At 33.9% G+C, this 21,185-nt stretch overlaps 1 protein-coding gene across 2 annotated transcripts in view; it reads left to right on the top strand.

Moving 5' to 3' along the window:
* The window catches only part of LOC103312478 (protein APCDD1-like), a 141,662-nt gene that overhangs the window by 81,765 nt on the left and 38,712 nt on the right, over window positions 1-21,185 (top strand). The window contains exon 2 of one of the 2 annotated variants that reach the window (XM_064357394.1): window positions 20,190-20,250. The gene's annotated coding sequence lies outside the window, so the exon portion shown is untranslated. Of the gene's footprint in view, window positions 1-20,180; window positions 20,251-21,185 lie in introns of both variants that reach the window. The other variant, XM_064357390.1, reaches the window with a different exon arrangement.

Here is a 21,185-nt window from a genome sequence, read left to right as displayed (position 1 = left end):
TGCTTTACGCCTTTGTTTGTACAAAAACATTTACTCGTCTCTTTTTTACCTATTTTTACTTGATTAATCATTTCTTCATAAATTTCTATTCTTCTCACCAATAACTTGCACACCCCTTTCTCTCTTGAATTTTTTCTGTCCACGTTATCAACCGCTTTTTGATGAGGTTCCAAATGCAAAAAAAAACTATTCATCGCAAAGAGTTTAAGAGGAAAACAATTTCACTCCAACAACTTATCCACTTATCCAAATTTAGTCAAAAACTAGGAGTATGGACCATAATAATCTTGCAAGAACGCTCTTGAAATTTGTGAACTTGGCAAAAATACGGTCGCGAATTTGCTTCCTGCCATTCAAAAATTTTCGTAAAATAACTAATTAGATATTTGGGGATGCGGGCACATTTAATTTTAGTAGATTATTTATTGTCTACGTTTCGCCATCTTTTTGGGGCTTTTTCAGGACAAAAAAGGTGGCGAAACGTAAACAATACATAATCTACCAAAATAAATGTGTCTACATTCCCAAATATCCATTATTTGTTTAATCATAAACGATGACGATGAACAACCAATTTTCGTAAAATGTTCCATCAAATAATGACTATTATGACATCGCACTTGATGACGTTAAGTGCCTTAAGATGCCTATTAAAACATCAAAAAAAGTTAAAGTTTGATTAAAAGATGGCTAGTTATTCGAATAAAATTTATTTTACTTAGACTTAATTATTAAATAGATTTAATTCGTTGTTAAAAGTTAACAACGCGAATGGACCAATCGCATTTGTTCAATTTGGTCACGTGATCATGCATTTAATTACGAATTAAACTAATGACGCTTCTATAAACCGGTCCTTAAACTTGATTTCAAATTTAATTACTGTCACATGCCTATCGATTTAGGAATATGTATAATATATGGTTTACGTTGCTTTTTTCTAAAAATAAAAAATTGGCGTTAATTAGTGCTAATTAGTGGTAATTGCGTGGCGGGGGCGGGATGGGGTAACACACCCTTATCCACATATCCAGTTTTAAAGATCGATGCAAAGCAGGCTGTGCTGCGGAACCACAGGGCAGCTCGTTACCATGGAGATGTGATGAGACGACTTCTTCTTTTTAACCTCGTTCGTGTGTCCACCGTGGGGCGGCGGTGGCGGTGGCGGCGGGGGCAGAGGTTGTATGCAAACCGCGACACTAGCCCACCACCCGCTGATTGCCGCCGGGACGCCGTTCGCTGAATTTATCGAAGAAGGAGAAGAGTCCAGGTCTAGAATGGACGACGTAATTGGCCATTAACGTTCGAAAGAGGTTTTTTTCGACGAATTTAATGATTCTGCGTTTGTCTCGACGTTCATGCGTTTTTTGCGCGACAGACATAAAAATGATGTATGGGGGAGATGTTGGGGCAATGGAGAGACGTTAATAAATAAGAGCTGTGTGGAGACGCACCGATCGTTAATTCCGCGATTGGGCGAAACGAAGGGAAATGTAAATAAAGCGGCGCAAAATGGAGAAATAAACAAAATTGGAATACATAGAGGTATACACAAAAGATAGAAATAGAAATATTGGCCAGTTTTAACAAGGCGTTATCGTGGCTTCTGAATAAATACTTAAAATGGTTGCTTTCTTTCTTTAACTTCGAGTTTGAATTCTGATATTACGGAAGAGGAAATAAAAAACAAGAGTATATTACAGAAACAGTGTGTTTTGCATAACTTTATGAGAGCTGCGCCTGTAAAATGCAATCAGCAAACCTTCTGGACTGTGCACATAGAAGACTTAAAAAGATTTATTAGATAATAAATGATTAACAATTTAACCGCAAAATATTTTTTTTTCTTATCTAGTGTTTTATCTGGGTATCCAAGAGCGTACCAGACGCAGGTCTTCTAAAATCATGTTAAAGAGGTTTAACTGTATATGAAATAGTGACTGAAAAATCTTCGAACAGTTTAATTTTATTTTTCTAAATGCTACATTTTAACATCATAGTGACATATATGATTCATTTGTTTCTGAGTTGTGACGTCATTCTTAATTTTTTAAATGACAACCAACGTTTTTGTTCACTGTTTTTTTAGATAGAACACTTTTTTTTTCTGGTAATAAGAAAAAAATAAGAATAAAATAAATAAAAAATAATAAGTAAATAAAAAGTTGGTATGACTGTTACACATAATGGATTTTATCTTTTTTTTGACTTATTTTGCAAGCGACATTTGTTTTTTTATGATTTATAAGAGTAACATGAACACTCATAATATACCACATAATCACAAAAACAATTCACCTTTTATAAAATAAACTACAAACGAAAAGACAAAGCTCTTTGTGTAATATACGTAATATACTCTCAATGACTTTTATAACTTTTTTATTTTATGTTCATTTTTTTGAATTTTTTTATATTCACCAGAAAGATAAAAATGTGTACTGTGGCGAGCAAAAAATTTCGGGCGCTTTTGACATTTCGCTGACATAAACATCTGTAATTGTCTATCCTTTTTGACAATGAAATGTCAAAAGTGCCCGAAATTTGTTACTCGTCACTGTAAAATTTAAAACGCTAATCAAAAATGTCATTTGGCATTTAATGACGTTATTATTATAAAAAGAATGACGTCAGAAATGTCATTAGTCATTATGGTGTCAAAATGTAGCATTTAAAAAATAAAATTGACCTGTTCGATTTTTTTTTTTTTTTGGTAAATGCCTCACGAAAAAGGTATGAATCTTGTGCGTTACTTTTTGTTCAGTCTTTTAACTCGTTTAAATTCTTGGAAGTAAACATTAAAAGAATTGACAATGCCACCGCGTCTTGACACTAACATTTAAAACGAGTTAAAATCTTGATGATGTTTATTAGGTACATAAACGAAACGTTGCAACTCGTCATTACGAATGTTGGTCCTGCAGTCGGTAAATTTTGTTCTAATAAATATTTTTTTCTTATGTTTCTTAAAAAAATTTAGTCGTCAGTTTTTCTCAGTTTGTGCAAGAGTGCAAAGCTCAAAATTTCTGCATAAGTAATTAAATTTAATTGGTTGGATCTAAATTAATTTAAAATGATTTGGCGTCGAGAACGCTCGAAACATCTCAGGAAATCCTGTGATTTTGTATTTCGTTTCGTCTCCTATGTTATAGTCATCCGAAATCTGTATATTATTTATTTTTCTCTATGCCTAATTAATTCTCTATGCCTCTATTCCTAATTAATTGTTTAATTAGTATTAATTAGTATTTTAGCTTTTTTAAAACAGTATAAAATCACAGCAACATCGATTTAGTTTTTCGAGTTTTAGGCTTATTTTGGTGCGAAACAAGAAATAATTTCGTGATTTTTTGGCTTTTATTTGACGAAACTGAGAATGAGAAAACAAGACTGAATATAAATTGTTGATGAACAAATGAATTAATTGTGTTAGTATTTTCCCTCGATGAGAAATTTCTTGTGCCCCACCTGTTGTGGTTCGGTCAAAACTGCCTTAAGTGGTGAATTACAACCGTTCCCTTATAATTAAGTGCGGACAGCCGTGTTCGTCGAGCATATCCAGATGTACGTCGGATAAGAAGTGACGAGTGTTAATCGTCGTTTAGTCAATGATGGTAACCGTTTAGCATGGCTAATGAGCCTGCATTCGGTTTCCGGTGACCATAAATTTCCTCCTTGGAAAAAATCGCCCGAATCCAATTAAACACGAACCGATATATGCCGCTCTGCTGACAAAGCGTCCAGTTTTATGTAGATATAACTGGCGAAGCCCTCGGGTATATGGACGTCTTAGCGTTTTATTCTTTTTGCCGAAAAAATCTAATTTCAAGGTGTCAAAGAAAAGCCATTTTCCATTTTCCGTACCGTCCAGTCTATATGCATATAGATATGGTTCGAGTTGACCATCTGAATATTTGCCGAACGTTTCAAAGTCTAATTTACACAAGGGGAGGCTGATATGAGATATGGGGTCGACGTTGCGTCTTGACTTCGTTACGGTCACTTGAAATAATTGAATTCATTACAAATGGTGGCTTAATGAACAATTGCCTTCGCTCATACGTCAAATGAGTGTCACGGTGAGAATCTAGTTGGCCGAGTGTATCCTTCATCACGTGCTATATGTATGGAAATAAGAAATTGATGAAAGGCGAGGATTTATTTGAGCTTGGAGCGTCCGTCCGAGAGACACTAATCAAACTCTGAACGAATTAAACTTGTCGAAAAAAAGTGCCAAAATTTCGGCTAAATCGCGTCATTAATGGATATTTATATTCGTCCAGCAGCAAAGTATGTAATCTCTTCGGCCCAAGATGGTGAATATAAATTATGGTACATAAATATTGAGGAAGGCATTTTCGATATCGAAACGAACTTTTCAATGTCTGGTGGTCGATGGAAGCGCCATCGATATTGTATTCCGATCGTGCCGGTGAATATCTCAAACATTTTGTCCGAAATTTCATAAACCGCTTATCTTGTATCAATATTTGTAATTTAAAAGATGTATTGGGCTCGAAGTGATGAAAAGGACCAAATTCGTTATCGGCTCTGTCAATGTTTGTGCCGACTTATTATCATCGAGACGGATCCTTTCAATTTGTTATGTAAACTCGAGACGAGTGCATTCGCTGCATACACGACGCGCGACGACCGTTTCCCAATAAAGACCTAATCAAAACGGTTCAGATGGTTTCACCAAAATGAAACTTTGACCACAGTAACAATTTCTCCTTAATTGAAATATAAAATTCGCTAGCTAATGCCGAAATAACTAAGTTAATAAATTACGGCAAGTATAGTTTTCTTTATTTTTTAATAGATATGAATAACAAAAGCACTGAACTCTTACATCTTTGAAATAAGTAAATAATGACTCCGTTAATTTTTGTAATTTTTTTTTCTCTTTTTACTCTTATTTTTAAACTTATTGTTTCTTCTGAACATTTATGAATTGTGACGATCTTCTTTCACGGTTGACACTTTCTCATTTCAAGACATCAATTTCTTTAAAGTTAAATTCTCTTCGTTTTTGCAGTTTGGAAATAGGGTAATTCCGGTTAAGCGGGTGAGATGACCCATTAAAATTAATTACGTGCCTGTTTGTCATACCTGGTAGTAATGTTCATGTCATTGGCAATACTGGTATAAAAACGCGGTGAGAAAAACAACCACAATGGATATGTTATGTCTCAGTTTTCACACATGCATCGTTTTTTTTTGAAAAAAATCCTAAACTGAATTAATTTTTAGTGATTTATCACTATTTCGTCATACTTCGAGGGGTATTATGTTTAAGCTATGAGGATGATGTTACCTTCATTTTCTTAACAAATAAATTAGCGGGCCATTTCTTCCACAAGAATGGGAGACCCAGTTGTATATTGGATATATGGTCCACCATTTGCCTCTATACTGTTCTTTATTTAACAGCCGGAGAAGGACAGTGCATAAGATGTTAAAAGCAAAAATGAAAAGTGAATGATGTAAAACAAATAAATCGAAAACTAAGACAGCTTATTTAAAAAAAAGATGGATAATTCATAGTCAAAAGAATCTTTATTCAATTTTGAGACACAAGAAGCTAGTAACAGTAGAACATGATGGTAAAAGTAGACTGTGCGAGCTGTGGAGAATATAGGTAAACAAACATCAAAAAGGAACGATTGGATTGAGTATCTCAACCGTAAAAGGTGTCCTACGAGGGAATGTTTAAAATTTCTGAGTTTTTGTAACGAATGTGACGATGTTTTATGTAAAAAAGTAATATTGACTCAAAGCCGTTTAGATGTCTATGACATATCACCGATAGTTAGTGGGTAATCTCACCCTGTCACTTTTTTAAAGAAAAGTTTGCGATAATTTGTTATTTACTTGTACTCAACAGAACTGTTGTTATGTATTTGTTCTAAGTACACAACATCGTCTCTGTAGTAACAAAAATATTTTTTTTGTAATTTTTTTTTAAATGTAGGTCATCTCTCCCTGAATTACCCTATACCGGGTGCTCAAAAACCGGCGCACTAACTCAATGGAGTGTGGCGGTAAATTGCCTACATATAAAGGTAAAAATAGTAAAAAATTCTTTGTATTAAAGTTATTAATAAATAACGAATTTAAAAAAAAATATATGTGGCAACGTTGTCTAACAGACATGATCGCAATAGAGCTTGATCAACAATAAAAATAAATTATTTTTGAAACGTTTCCTAGGAAATAATTCCCAGTGTTGGCACATGTACAAACAGTGTTTTTTTGATAAATTTTAATTTTTTTAAATTAAAAAAACTGCTAAAGTCTGTTAGTAAATTTAAAAATAATTATTCATCGTTTAGTTAGAGAACGATTAGTTAGTGCGAAACATAAAGATCTTAAAAAATAATGAAAACTGAAGAAGTTAACAAAATAAATTTGCAGCTCCAGATTTTTTTAAATATGGCTTTAGGAATTTTTTCAAGATTTTTCCCGTGATCTACACATGCTTCTCAACAACGTACCACTGAGTTGGTGCGCCAGTTTTTGAGCATCCTGTAGAATTAGCTAACATGAGATCAAAAATGAACTGAATTGGAGCAAGCTTTTCTGCAGACTTTTAACCACAATAATATGTCAAAAATTGATAGATTAGAATTTAAATGGTATATTAAAGATAAGTGGATGTTGAAGTCCTTAAAACACGCGCAGCTTTTCGAGCACGACGGCGCAGCCGAAGTGCTCGAAATAGAGCAAGTGTTTTAAAGACTAGTTATCCACGAAAACTTTACGTTATTTTTTTATTGGTACACTTTGAAATAATAATTACTGATATTGATGAAATAATGTAATGTGAAATCAGTATACCTTTCGTTGTCATGGAATTGATGGTCATTATAATAAATAATCATTAAAAAAATGCCAGTTATATAGTGGCGGTCAGCTCGATTTGCGTGTGCGTCATCAATTTCATTTTTTCATTACCAACACAAAGCTATAAAAAATTATCAAAAACAATGCAAATTTAAACAGCTAAGGGCTATCTAAGGGTGGTATCCTTGAACATTAATTTACATGTGCACTTCGACAACACCGTCAAGTGTCACGAATTTGTCAAACTGACATTGACAGTAAATTATAGACGTCGTCGCATGGTTGTCGAAAGTGTTATCGGTGTTAATCGCAACTATTTTCCGTTCGTTTATTGTGTTTTGTGATTTGCGTTTCGTTAGGTTTTTGATTCTGCGTTTATTAGTTCTTGTTTTGTGAATCTGTATTTTTTGTAACAACTCATAATTTAAACACTTCGTAACCTCAAAAAATATTTGATAGTTTGTCACCGCTATGCCCCTGCTATGTAAACGTAGTGACAGAAATGTCAGATGACGCACACGCAAATGGAGCTGAGCGCTACCATACTTCAAATTTATACTTTTTGGGTTATTCATGTCACCATGGGCACTTTAAAAAATGCGCGTTTTTGAAAGTTGAATTCATAATATAGACGCTGTTTGAAATAAGCAAAATATTTTACCAATATTTTTCTTAAATTAAATCCCTATTTAAATCAAAATTATTCTGAAATGTTCTTTAACATCTAATAAAGGTCTACATTGTAAAATGCAATTTTCGGACAGGTTAAAAAAATTAATGCAGAGTGGGAACATTCAATTGGTAAATGCTTAGCAGAATTTCGGGAGAAATATCACAATGCTTAATTGTCACACGCATTATTGTGTTTTGCAAAATCTGCTGAAAACAATTACATAAGAACGAACTATGGTCTTTGTTCTTAAATTTCGTACCTTGCTATCAGAGATTACCAAGCACACTCCTCGCTTTCCTAATTTGTGAATTGAGTTTGAAACAAAAGTAAAATTGGATTTTATACAAATCAGCAAATCATGTCTTAAAAGAGTTCTGTTGTTATTGATTTTTTCGAAGGCACAGCTCGAATAATAGTTTGAAGAATTACATTCTTATGCCCTCAAAATGGTTTGCATAAAGATTCTGGCCCACAGTTTGTACGATTTTTTCTCAACTTTCAGCAGAATTTCTACAAAGAGTTAAAAGATACAAGAACTTCTGCGAAGACATGCAGAGGAATGCGTTAATATGGTTAATTAGTTGCGGCATTAACTAAATATTTTTAGCCATGCACCAAATTTCGAACAAAAATTAAAAAATATGCCCTTTGCATAACAATATAATTTTAGTTTATTGTTTAGTTTAGTGATTGTGAACAAAGAAAACAAAAAGTCTTCAAGAAAGAACTGAATGATAAATTTTGTGCTCTAATTTTAAGCAGTTTCGGCGCAGATGTCAATTAGATTGGTTTGTTAGTTGCGAACAATTATACGGTTTAAAAGTGTACCGCCCTGTGCCCTTCCTTGCGTTTCATTTCCTTTCCGCAAAAGCCGTCTTTCCATACAGAGCCAAAGATGCCATTCTGCAGATAGTTGCCGCAACTTATCCGCTAATAGTCAATTACGTTCATATGGATTCCTCGGCATCTTGGAATAATTGCACGATCGGTAGGCAACCAGTCCATATTAAAAGAGAGGAAGTCGACAAAAACCTCCCGCATTAAGGTGTAATTATAATCAGATTAAAATACACGAGTGTGTGTGGTTTTTTGGCGTGAAAGCGGTTCCGACCGTAGATTAAACGTAATTATTTATTGCTCTTTTGTGTCGGTTTCGAGGGAAAAAATTACATCTGGTTAGCAGTTGTTAAGCGGGTCGGGTGACATGTGTCATTGGACTACATTAAAAGTGATAATTTACTGTCTTGGACGGAATTAAAATAATGTAGGTGGAATCGCTTAATGCGGGGGGACTCACCTGGATCCAGAGCCGGACTTGCCCAATATTTTCCAACGCCTCTATTACTTAAAACACATTTGTGATTTATTATCCCGCTCCCCCTCGACCATTGCCCCTTTTAGGAAATTGAATTCATTTCGCGCAAATATTAACAAATGGAAAAAACAGTAAAAACCGTCCGTACGTTCTTACACCTCTCGAATTGTTCTGTTGTGTAAACAGCATTCATCCCCGCGGACATCCGCCCGGATTAGACTCACCCCCTAGCGTAAACATCCCGTATATATCTCGCAGTTTTTTCATTTTTCCGAGAGATTAATATTTTCGGACACACTAATGGCCCACGTCACTGACTATATATCACTTGTTTCAATCTAGAACTCGTTTTATATTTCACCCTGGCGTGCACCCCTCGCTCCACGACACAAATGCCGTTTTTATAAAGCAAAAACTACAAAAATATAATTCGGACTCGATCGCGAAAAAACCTGACGTGATTTATACCATACATTGTCGAGGCCTAAGTGATTTTGCAAACGCACAGGCTGGTGGCGAAATTTTACCACTGGCGACAACAATAATTAGGTAAAAGATGAACAAATGATAAATTTTAAATAAGATAAGTGAAAACACCAAATTACTCTAAAATCCGAAAGACATTTTTGCATCGAGTTTAATTAAAATCGTTGAAAACCTAGATTAACTACTATAATTTTAAGCAACAAAAAATAAAAAACTAGTAAAAGCAACGTAGAATTCGCCTCAACAAACCATTTTGCTTTGGGATTTTTAATTACGAGTTATGAATTTTTTAATAAAAAACTAAAAATGCGTTTGTAATCGACCAATATCTCGACAAAAATCGAAAATCCTAATATTTTGTAATTGAACCAATTAACGACGTTTTCTTGCATTTTTAAGGACTCTTGAAGACTCTAAAGGTATAGAAAAGTGCATAAAACTTTAATTTTAGACAAAACATTTCTCAACAATTCAAATATTGTAAAAAACTAGTAGGGGAGATTAGGGCAAAAGTAACGGGGGACGAACGTAACGGCTAGAACCAGAAAAATGATGTGTTTGTTATTACTACATTTGTAGTAGTAAAAAAAATACGGTATATGCAACACTTGAATAAGTTTTAAGGTAACAATAAGTATGGCAGCTAACTTTACCACCAGAAGTGTGGATGTTACTAATAAAAAATTATTTTAGTGTGAGGTATAATTTTCTACTAAAAATAGTAAGTTAATTTTTTTTCTTGTGTAGATTTTACGAAGCAAGTAAATAATAAAAACAGCAGCAATTTAGGTGGAGAATTCACTACTATAAAATGTTATGTCACAACTTAGCTGTAATATTTACCACTACAAAAAGTAAAAAGTACGTATGATCAATTGATCACATAAAGCAATAGAAGGTCTATTTGAAGAAGCATGATTGACAATGACGGTCATCTTAAGTTTATAAGTATTCTATATCATGACTTATAATAATTCTAAAGTTGTGGTGATGTGGTAAAGTTTGCTTTGTGTGATAATTAAAATTTTAAAGTTGAAATATTATATGAAGACTGGAATCTTCAAGAATTCATTCCGCATTTCTACAGGGTAAGTAATTTTTTTTATTATTAGAACTTCTTGCATTGTTGATGTTTAGAAGATCGTATTTTAGTTATTTTTTTAACAGGTACAAACCTGAGACAGTTTTACTAGTCTGCTGAGGACTAATCAAGAAATTAGTAGTAGGTATACCATTAATTTTGCTTCTAAAGAAGTAAAGAACTATTTCATGTTACAAAAATCCTTGTGAAAATATTTTTTGCAAATTACTTATCATTTTGTTTGACAACATGTATGTACAATGTGTTTTTAAATGATTCTCATCTAGTTAACTTTGAAATTGGAAATTTGTGCCGCTCTTCTCAATTGAATTCTCCGTCAATAAATGTCACATCTGTCAGTTGAGAAATTAAATTATTTTTTTTAATTTCGTTAAAATGCAACTAAATTGTTACACCGAGCAAGAAGATACTTTTATTATCGAAGTTTATTTCCGAATTGGAGACTTAATAAATGGAGAATCGCAATATTCGATGTCTAAATGCCTTTCATTAGTTATATGATGCGGCATTTTCTGATTTTACATGCTAAATTCACAGACGACTAGATGAGAATCATTAAAAAACACATTGTATAATTAAGGTCAGTTTTTCTATGTTTTACAGAGTACATATACCTACGTATTTAATGTATTTTTAAATAAATTTAAAATTGTATTGTACCTACGTATTGTATTTTTGGTAAATTCTGAACTAGTATATTTTTTCTGATAAAACAAAGCACATATATATTTACAATCACAGTGTATTATTATTACCTACCTTGTCGAAGTGTAAAATATAGAGTGGCCCCGATATAATTTGTCAAAAAAATTCTGGGTCATTAGAAACATCTAACAAGTCTAAAAAACTTTTTTGTTAGGTCAAAAAATTGGTATAAATTAACCTCTATCCACACACATTCGACGCTACTGATTGCAGTTGTAGTCATGAATTATTTGTTAGTTCTTGGAAAAATTACACTATCTAAGCAACCATACTTGAATCATTTGTTTTGTTTACTTTTGTTTTGTATGTTACAAACATCCGAACAGCATGTTACAACTAACCTTAGGGGTGGGAACAGTTGTAACAAATGCTGCTTTTGATTTTTTTTAACTTCATGCCGTACTTTTGATTTTAATATAAATTAAATTATTATCTATATAACTAAAATTACAGATATTAACATAAACGGGCATATTGTTACTTTTGTCTCTAGCCTCCTTCATAGTACGTAAAATGCGCCCGAACAAACCGTTTTACTCTAGGTCTTCTAGTTTTCAAATTCTGCATTTTTCATTGAAAAACTAAAAATGCATCCGTAATGTATTTTTTGTTTGAATTAAAAATAAAGTGATTATGAAGAAGTCGAAATGTGGTGAATAAATCGTGGGCACGGTCGTGGCTGAGCGTCCACGGTGTCAAAAGTAGAGTTATGTTTCCAATAACTCAATCACGATTTGCGTTTTATACGGCGTTTGGTCATGGAACAAAAATTAAATTCTCGGAAGGAACAGTTGTAAAAAAAGTCCGGTCGAGGCCTCGTGAAAAAACCCAATCGAAGGGACAATATAAATATTTTGTTTATGCATTCACAACAAAAATTATGTTGACAAGAAAACAAAGGCGAGATAAGTCCCGATATGCTGAAAGGTAACCTCGCAAGTTATAGCTAACCTCTGGCTGGCGGCCCAGTGGAGGCCTGAGGAGGCGCTCCAGCCTCGCAATAACGAGACACCGATGGCCAACTGGCCTTAGACACACTACAGACTGAACGCCTTTTTGGTTTCGTTCTGCGATGCGCATAGATCCTTAATCAAATTTTTCTGCTATTCTGTAAGCTGTCGTTGCGAGAATGCCATTATTTATTTATGTGGACGCGGTAATTCGGATTACGAGAGGTGGAATCCGGACTAGGACGCGCACAAACTAGCGCTAACACGCTGATTTGAATACATTATTCACTCAAAAGAAAAAATTAAAATTACTTAACGGTCCATTTCTTTTTTATCTCAAACGAAAATTTTGGCTAAAATTAAAAAATACAGTTCTCGCCTTGGGGGCATTCCTTGACTAATTGCCCCTTATTCAGCAAAGCTCGCAAACCCGCTCATTACCCCGTTTTCCTCCTTGCCTTGCCTCCGCCCCCACTAATCACAATCAAAGCTCGTCTGTTTTGTAACAAAATCCGCTCCGTAAACAGACCATTAAGCTCTAATGGCCCGGACTGAAATCAAGGAAAATAAAAAAGATTTATAATTATTAAATAAACTGGCAGTCCTTTCCGAGTCGAGGAAGGAGAGGGCGCCCCACCACCATCCCTCTAATCGATAAATTAATTTTTGGCGGTGACTAAAATAACGGCCTTATCCTCCGGAGGAGCAGTGCCCCATCCAACATTAGAAAGAACGTTAAGGGCGTCGTAGTTGCGCATTCCTATCAACGCAAGCGCCCCAACTCACGTCGATAACATTTCTCTGCATGTATTATATTTTTAAATGTGACCGGAATTATTCCACATTAAGCGAAAATCAACGAAAAAGTGGACTCTTTTGGTCAAAGTTTTACTGACACGTCCGTGTCCGGAATAAATGGCTCCGTATCAATCATAATGATTTTACTTTTCGCTCCGAGTAATTTATATTCATTATCTCTAATTGAAGAGGTGGAATTGAATATCGGAAATTTCATGACGAGCATCTGAACCGGACGCAGAAATTTGTTTTTCCCTCCTTAAGGCGCGTTCCGTCTAATTCCAGTCGCAAAAATACGTTGAAAAATTTAACTAAAAATTAAGTACTTTTAGGGCAATTAACAAAGGTCCTGAATTACAAGGACCCCCAAAAAATACAGTAAAAGTGTATTATATTAAATGCTATGTAAAGAAATCTCAAATTTTTCATCTGAAAAAATTTCTAGATACGTAAAAACATATTTTTAAATCACTTCAGTTTGGTGCTTTTTTTCTAATTTTACAACGCAGCGAATAACGAAAAGAAATTTAATAAAAAATCAAGTTATTCTAATCGTTTTTACGTAACTAAAAACTTTCTCCTATTTTTAAATTGAGAATCCTGAAATTAAACTTTGTATGTACTAAAGGGTGAGTCTGCTAAAAGTATGCTTTTATTGTTGTCAAAAACTAATGATTATCACAGAAATCAACGTTTGAATGCTATTAAACACGTAGTACTTCGTTCTTATTTTCTACATGTGATCTTTTAAAAAAAAATACATTAAAAGTTTGACAGCATATTTAATAGTAAATGGATTTTGTTTTTTTTTTAAATTTTTGATACTTTATACAGGCTGTTCCATCTAAACCGCATATTAGAAATATTGACAGTTCTGATAATGATATTTATTTGAAAATTAATATACAGTCACATTCAAAAAGAATGACACCCCTTTAAATCCGCAACCACACATATTTTCGATATGATACGGTTAATGTGTACATTTCTAAACTAGCTGGATATTGTGTTAACTAGCTGGACAATTTGTAAACTAACCTGTTTGTTGAAATTTATGACCTAGAAGATTTTAGTCGCACTTTTGATATCCGACCCGGTTGGTGGGGTGTCATTCTTTTTGATCGTGACTGTACACCCATAACCCGTTGGGCTCTGTTAAATAAAAATATTATCAGCACGGTGGCACTTTCGGTTATACTGGACGTCGGTATTAATTTTCTTATTTCAAATGGGAAGATATAATTTTTACTGCGTTTTTAGATAACTCAAGTTATTTTAAGGGAATTTTTATTAGATTTCCCTATACCTAAATTTTGAAAATTTTTGGTTTTGCACCTTTCACTTTAAAACTCGATAATTCTGCCATTATTAGAGTTTTAGAAATCGTATTTCGACAATCAAAAAAGAAAGCCTATATCTTTTCTTCAGTTTGTTCAAAATTGGAAACTCCAAAATCTTAACGTTATTTTTGTTATTTTACAATTATTTTACAAGCCGTACGTCACTTTTTTCATATGGAATGCTTCAATTTTTATTTCACTGTGTGGAAAAAATTTAATTCTGCAACGATCTGTATTAGCATTCCCTATACCGATCTGTGATAATTTTTATGTTACGTTGGTTTTCTTTGATATTTCCGGAAGAATTCGGAAAGATATTTTTGCAGTTTGACAAAGAAAGATTTATTATTGGATAAACGATAAGTTCTGTTCAAAATTTTGCTTTTATTTCCATTAAAACATAATAAATTTATTGAATCTAGATTTAAAAAATTTTGAGTTCTTATATTTTCCCACGTTTCCTTTGCAAAAAGAGCTATGAGTAATGAATTTCTCAATACCAACAATAAGTTTGTATTATTCAAAAACTATGTTTAATGTATAAAGAGATTCAGATCGATGCAGAATTAAATTCTCTACTATTTAGTGAAATAAAAATTATGGCATTTCATTAAAAAATTAAGTTGTGTGTGTTTGAAGTTCTGCAAACACTTTGAGGTTTGCTAACTTTTTTAGAAATTCGAATCACTAAAGAAAATACTTAAACCTTCTCTTTCAAACAAGCCAAAAAAAAGGATTTACATTTTTTAACCCGGCAGAGTTACCGATTTTTTAAGTCAGAATTGGTACTTTTAGCATATTTTTCTTCTTTCTGTGGCAGTTAATATTCATCTGTTTTCATACCCAGTATTTCTCTAAACTCGTGTTCTAATATCACTCGTTTATTATTACTTATTCCATTATTAGTGTTGGATTTAATTAATTATCCAGTAATTAAAACCACTTTGGGCAATATTTCTTTGTCGTCACGCCATCCATCACTTTCATCTCTTGTAAAAACCCGTCCTGACATCTGCCGTCTGTCCCCTTTCCCGCCAATTCCGGTATTTCCGGGTGTGTTTTTCGAAATTAGTCTGAGCCATTGCGGAATTAATCGCCGGCTGCGACACGTCTCGAATTTCGAATGAGTGCAGTCGGCGCATCACCAAAGAGAATACCAAGGGCCAGTAATTAAAGCTCGAGGGACCGCCCCGGAGCAGCAAAGACGCCAATCACAGTCCTTGATTGCGTAATTAGAACAAGTCTCTAACTTGGTTCGAAGTGCCACGTCCAATCCAAGACCCTCATTGCAGACGCTGCTACTGGTTTCTCCAAGAAGCGACACTGTGTTATTGGTCCAGCTTGAAACAATCGACGAGCGGGCTAATTAGTCCGGAATTTGCCCGGATTCGTCCGGGGATGTTTGTTTATGCGCGGGAGGGACCGCACGTAAAATCTTGTTTTTACACTCTCATACGAACTTTAATTGATTTATTAAATTAATGTTCGTTGCCTGTACTTTGGAGCTAAATGGGCCGATAAAATATTTTTTTGTTTTTAGCGGTATTTGTAATTCAATTTTTAATCTAAAAGTAGAATTGAGTCATTGTTTTGTTTGACATTGTTTTATTAAAATTTTAAACAAATACCTAGATATACCTAGATTGGGTAACTGAAAACTAGAAGGCACTGTGAAAGATTATTTTTCTGTATTTGCAAGTAAATTCCATTTCATTTCATAGTAGAATTTTTCGACAGCGCATTTGAATTTTTTGGAGTGAAATAAAACACAAGTGGAGAGTTTCTGTATAAGAAAAGAAATCTGTGTTAAGCTAAATTCCAGAGATAAATTTTGGGCCAAGAAAACCCACCAGAAATTCCAAAAAATGCAAATGCGTTCTTGAAAAATTCTACAATGACCTGAATATAGTATTATATGGATATAGTAGTGAATTTACTCGAAGTGATGCATCATCATGAGTGGTGACGTTTTATTAGTATAGTACTTATTTGGTCATAAACTTCGGAATACGACAAAATTTTAAATTATTGCTTAAAATTTAATTTGATAATATTTCTGGTAAAAAAATATCACACTAAATTTTTCTCTGAAGTAGATACAATAGATTCTGTTGAAATATGTTAAAACTGTAAAAGCTCAACAAGAAAAACCTGAAAAAAGGATTTTTACAACGCTAAAGTCGACGAAACAAATACATACAGTGTACGTAAATAGTTGTAATATACAATTTTTTAATTTTTCCATATACAAGGTGAGTTTGAGAAGAGTATACTTTTGTTGTATTTCAAACACTAATAGGTAATAATAAATCATCACACAGAGTAACTCCAAGTTGGCTTTTTTTTTCTATATGTATAGATATGTGTGAACTTCTTTTAAACTTTTTATAAGTACAATATCTTATAATAAGAATTATTAATTAATTAGTAATTAAAAGTAGATTGCTGATGGCTGTAAAAAAATACTGTTTCACTTTAAAACAAAGTTCACTATACTACAGCATCGCTGCACATACAGGACGATACACGAGGCATAGTGAGCCTTACCAAATTGCGGTTGCAACCACCATTACATTATTCTAACTTTGCGACTTTATTTAAAAAAAATACAATTTTGATACTCGTTGCTTTTCATTTTCATTTCCTTTTGATAAATTTTGATAAATGCTTCAAATGTACTACAGATAGTGTAAATACATATCTAATTATTCTTTATTCCTTGTGAATCAAACCATATAACTTCAAGTTAGGCAATACGTTTCACTGTTAACGTAATTGTCATGGATGTAACTGGAGCAGAAAATTAAAAAATCACATGCACAGTATAAATAATAAAGTATTTGTTAGAAAACACAGATTTCTATATCGTTATTAGTTTTTGAGATACAACAAACTACAAATACTATCATTACAACGAGCTACGACACGACTACGAAAATTATGGCACGAGCTCTAGGCGAGTGTCGTAACGTGTCTTAATTAGTGTTTCATGCAAATTAAAAAATGCTCAGTATTTACTCGTCAATTTCTTTTCTCCAAATATTCTCATCATCGGTTCTATTTTTTAGAGCATTTAGACTTCTTGCATCTTCTTAAATCTCCTTTTTAATAACAATTGTTATAATAATCATATTAGCGATTGTTTTTTTAACTCTTCATTAAGTATAACCAACGTTGGTGAAACCTATCCTTAGTCGACATATTTCGTCATAATTGTTATTTTTTCTGTAAATCTCGAAGTAAATCTACATCTGCTTTAGTTTTATTTTCAAACTTATGAATTGCTATCTTTACAGTCTCCACAGTCAGTTAGTTTAGGTAAATGTTACAATTTTATACCAACTTGTACTTATCAACGCGACACGGTTGGATATTTCAAAATTACTCAAAATTATTTAAAAATTTTATTTTTTGTATATAAGTGGATTAATTTACCTATTACCTCAAAAAAATTTAAAATAAGTTGCTCAATGCCAAATGCTACAAATAGTTTAGAAAAAAAAATACGAGTGTGTATCTCTTCATTCAAAAATGTAGAGGTACTTTTTGAAAAGGTACAAACAAAACGTTGTAAGAGCATAAAGATGAAACTATTGAATAAAAAAATTCCATAAAAATTTAATCAAAAACAAAAAAATGCAGAGACTAACCAGTGGCGGCGTTAAAAAATAATAAGCACTTGAAATTTTTTGGGGTATGTCATGCAACACCACACTAACGAAGGGTTAATACTAATGTAGATAAGTTGGAACCAAACGTGATGGAGAAGGGAGTACCAGAAATTTTGCAATTCTCAGATTTTTTCAAGATCAAAAAGAAGAAAATTTTGATATTAAAACAAGAATCGAAGTGGCGAAGTCAAGAACAAATCTTTTTCGTGTCTAAAACTTCAAGACGAGACAAAAATAGTCAAGTGACTTAATGAAACACTAGTCTTAATAGCTATTAACTGCAAGCTGCATACACTATTTTTTCTACGATCCGACTGGTCATATTAAAAAAACCTACAATGTGGAACTACTGTGAAACGCTCATGGTTGTCATAACGCACTTTGATTGGTCACAATTAATGAACGTCATTAACCAATTAAAGTATGGGTGTAGAAAAAATGCTCTTAACGTTGATTTGACTGATCCTTGCCGAAATCCCGATCGTCCTGTTGGTAAATCGGGCTCATCACGATGATAAACAAATGTAAAATGTATGCGTTATGGAATCACATCCGATAAAACGTCCGTCCGGCGAATACACGGCAATCTATAGCACATCTCTCCTTTAGTTTTATGCAAATCGTTATAGGATCGCGGGCAACGGCCCAGAATTGGCTTATGCCGTGGCCGGGAGGAACGTGTCTGTCGTAAGGCCATAATGCCCATAATACGGCCGGTGGTCGACAGATGGCCCTGGCGAGGAGCTTAAGCTTAGGTAAACGAGCACCGGCCAAGAGCTTTGATTTCCGCGGATTTATGTATTGTAAACGATTGCTTTATGCGATATGAGACACCATTTACATGAAAAATGTATCTGGGAAAACGTCCTTATACGAGCTTTTGTTTTCGATACCAGGAAATATTGCCCTGCTGCCGAACGTGACTGCCGCAGGAGTAATTGATGACGCCCGAGCCAAGACCCTGCCAAAACGCAATTTGCAAAAATTCTTCCTTACATTTTACGAATTACGAAAAAACGTGTTTGGTCATCTCGCCCACGGAAATTAGCCTCCTTGGCTCCGATAAGACTCTCCCTGTGCAGGAAGCCGTCGTTCAGGCCGCCGTAAATCCCTTGATATATCACGGAGTTAAGCAAATGTCCGCTCGGGTGGTCACTCTACATACGTTACGCATACAAACCGATGTTTGCTCCCCGCATTAATTCCCGCCTTGAGCCGTGATTAATTATTGCGGGCCGGTCGGTCGGTCGTCCGTCATCTCCTCATCTCCTCGCCGCTGAAAAGTAAACTGAACCATATGAGTCGATCCAGGAAGACGATATCCTTTGAAGTTGTGACTGTGTGAGAAGAAGCTGCAGCCCTCCTCACAATCTGACTGTGCAAACGTCAACGAATCCACTTTTAATATATTCTTGTGTCCACAATGCGAACGCCGATGCGATCGGAATATCAGATCAGCGGGGTCGAAGTCGAGAGTCCCTCTACCGCCGCCCACCGGACGCGAAAGCTATGTGCTAAATTAAACTCCGACGAATATATTAACATTTCGAGAGGACACGGATGAGGAATGGGAGAGATCGAGACGACGATAGATAGCGAGGGCGATGGCACGTGGTGGAGGACCTACACGGAGATAAATTACAAAACAACTCCAATCGTATAAATTGTAATAAAAAAACTTTTACATCCAATCAAGAGTTCATATTCTATGTGCGAACTAAACTAACTTGTTAATGAGGCGATTAATCGATAGTGTTTAAAGTACGAGCGAGCGTTAGCTTCAAAAAGTCTTTAGATCAACTCTTGCTGTGGAATTTAGATTGCCAGTTTTTTATTATCGTTGATAGATTATCCTTTTATTCTGTTGAAGTGTCAAACGCCCTACTTGCGATTTTCCTCAACTGTATTGTCGTAGGTATGTAGTAATCGTAAGAAATCAACATACGTTCAAAATTTCACAGCAAGAGTTGATCTAAAGACTTTTTGAACATATTCTAGTTCAGGTACCCATTAACAAGCGAGTTGATACAACATTTTTTTGTTAACTGCAAACTTTTTTATTCTGGTGACAAAATGTGAAATTAATAACCAAATCAAAACCAATTTCATGTTTTTTTATCACACGATGCCTATTTAATTTCGATTCCAACTTTGACAGCTGTCTTTATAACTTATTGTGAATTAAATGAAAGAGAAACGGTGGAAATTCTCCAACAATAATATGATCAGTAATGGGTATTCAAAACTGATAAAGTGTAATGTATGAGACGTAATTTTTTCTTTCTTTTTTTCAGTGCCGGCGGTGTTTTTGGAATGGGTCGCCAAGAGCCACGGTACGTGCACCTCAGCGCTGACTTGAAAGAGGTGAGTGATACATTGTAAAGCGCTTTTTAAGACTTAGAAGCCCCATAAAGCAGGAATTACATTTTCATACCTCTGAATCATAAAAGTCTTTAAAAATGCGGCAACTGCTTTATTTCATTCAGAAAAAAATTCTGAAAACTGAAAAAAATGATAAAAATCTAGTACTCTTACAAAATTTTTTCTCATCAACAATTAGAATCATTTTTTATTCCTAAGTGTCCACTTCATAGCTAAGAGTATTTTATTTTTTCTTTAGCACTTATAACTGAAATAATTTCCAAAGAGTACTCGATTTTTTTTAATTTTTTCAGTTTTCGAAATTGTTTTCTGAATTGAATAAAGCAGTTGCCGTATTTTAAAAGACTTTCTCCTCTACAACCCGAGTAGAAAAGTGTATCCATCCAGTTTCAAAAATGTTACTCAAAACGGCTGTAAATCACTGCGGAAAATGGCTAAAATTTGACTTTTTTTAGCCCCTTTAACCATAGTCTTGAGCATATTTCTTTAGGCAACCCATTCGCGATACATTCCTTTGGATAATATATTTGATAAAAAATAAGTTTCATCCGGTAATCAGATCGATCCAGGATGATCTTAATTTGGATCCTATCTTGTTGTCTTTCGTAATTTTTAATTCTTTGGTTCTAAGTAAATTTGTTATAAATTTTTATTTGAAAAAGAAAACTAAATTTTTTAATTTACAATTAATTTAAAATACATTTAGGTAGGAATAGCGTTACCACTTTTCAGAGGGTTTGCCACGTCAAACATTTAGATAAAAATATAACAACAGCAGCGCATTTGCAATTTTTGGGGTCAAATACGTTACCAATTATAGACTTCTTATTCTGAATACGAGGAGGCGTAAACTTTAGAATTTGTTATAGTACTCGTATTTGGAATTTTTTGGAAAATTTTGGCCATCTTATTTGTCC

Source organism: Tribolium castaneum, chromosome 1 (genome assembly GCF_031307605.1).
Source record: "Tribolium castaneum strain GA2 chromosome 1, icTriCast1.1, whole genome shotgun sequence".
Taxonomy (NCBI): domain Eukaryota; kingdom Metazoa; phylum Arthropoda; class Insecta; order Coleoptera; family Tenebrionidae; genus Tribolium; species Tribolium castaneum.
Note: the sequence above shows the minus strand (reverse complement) of the source record. Positions and strands in the feature narration are given on the sequence as shown.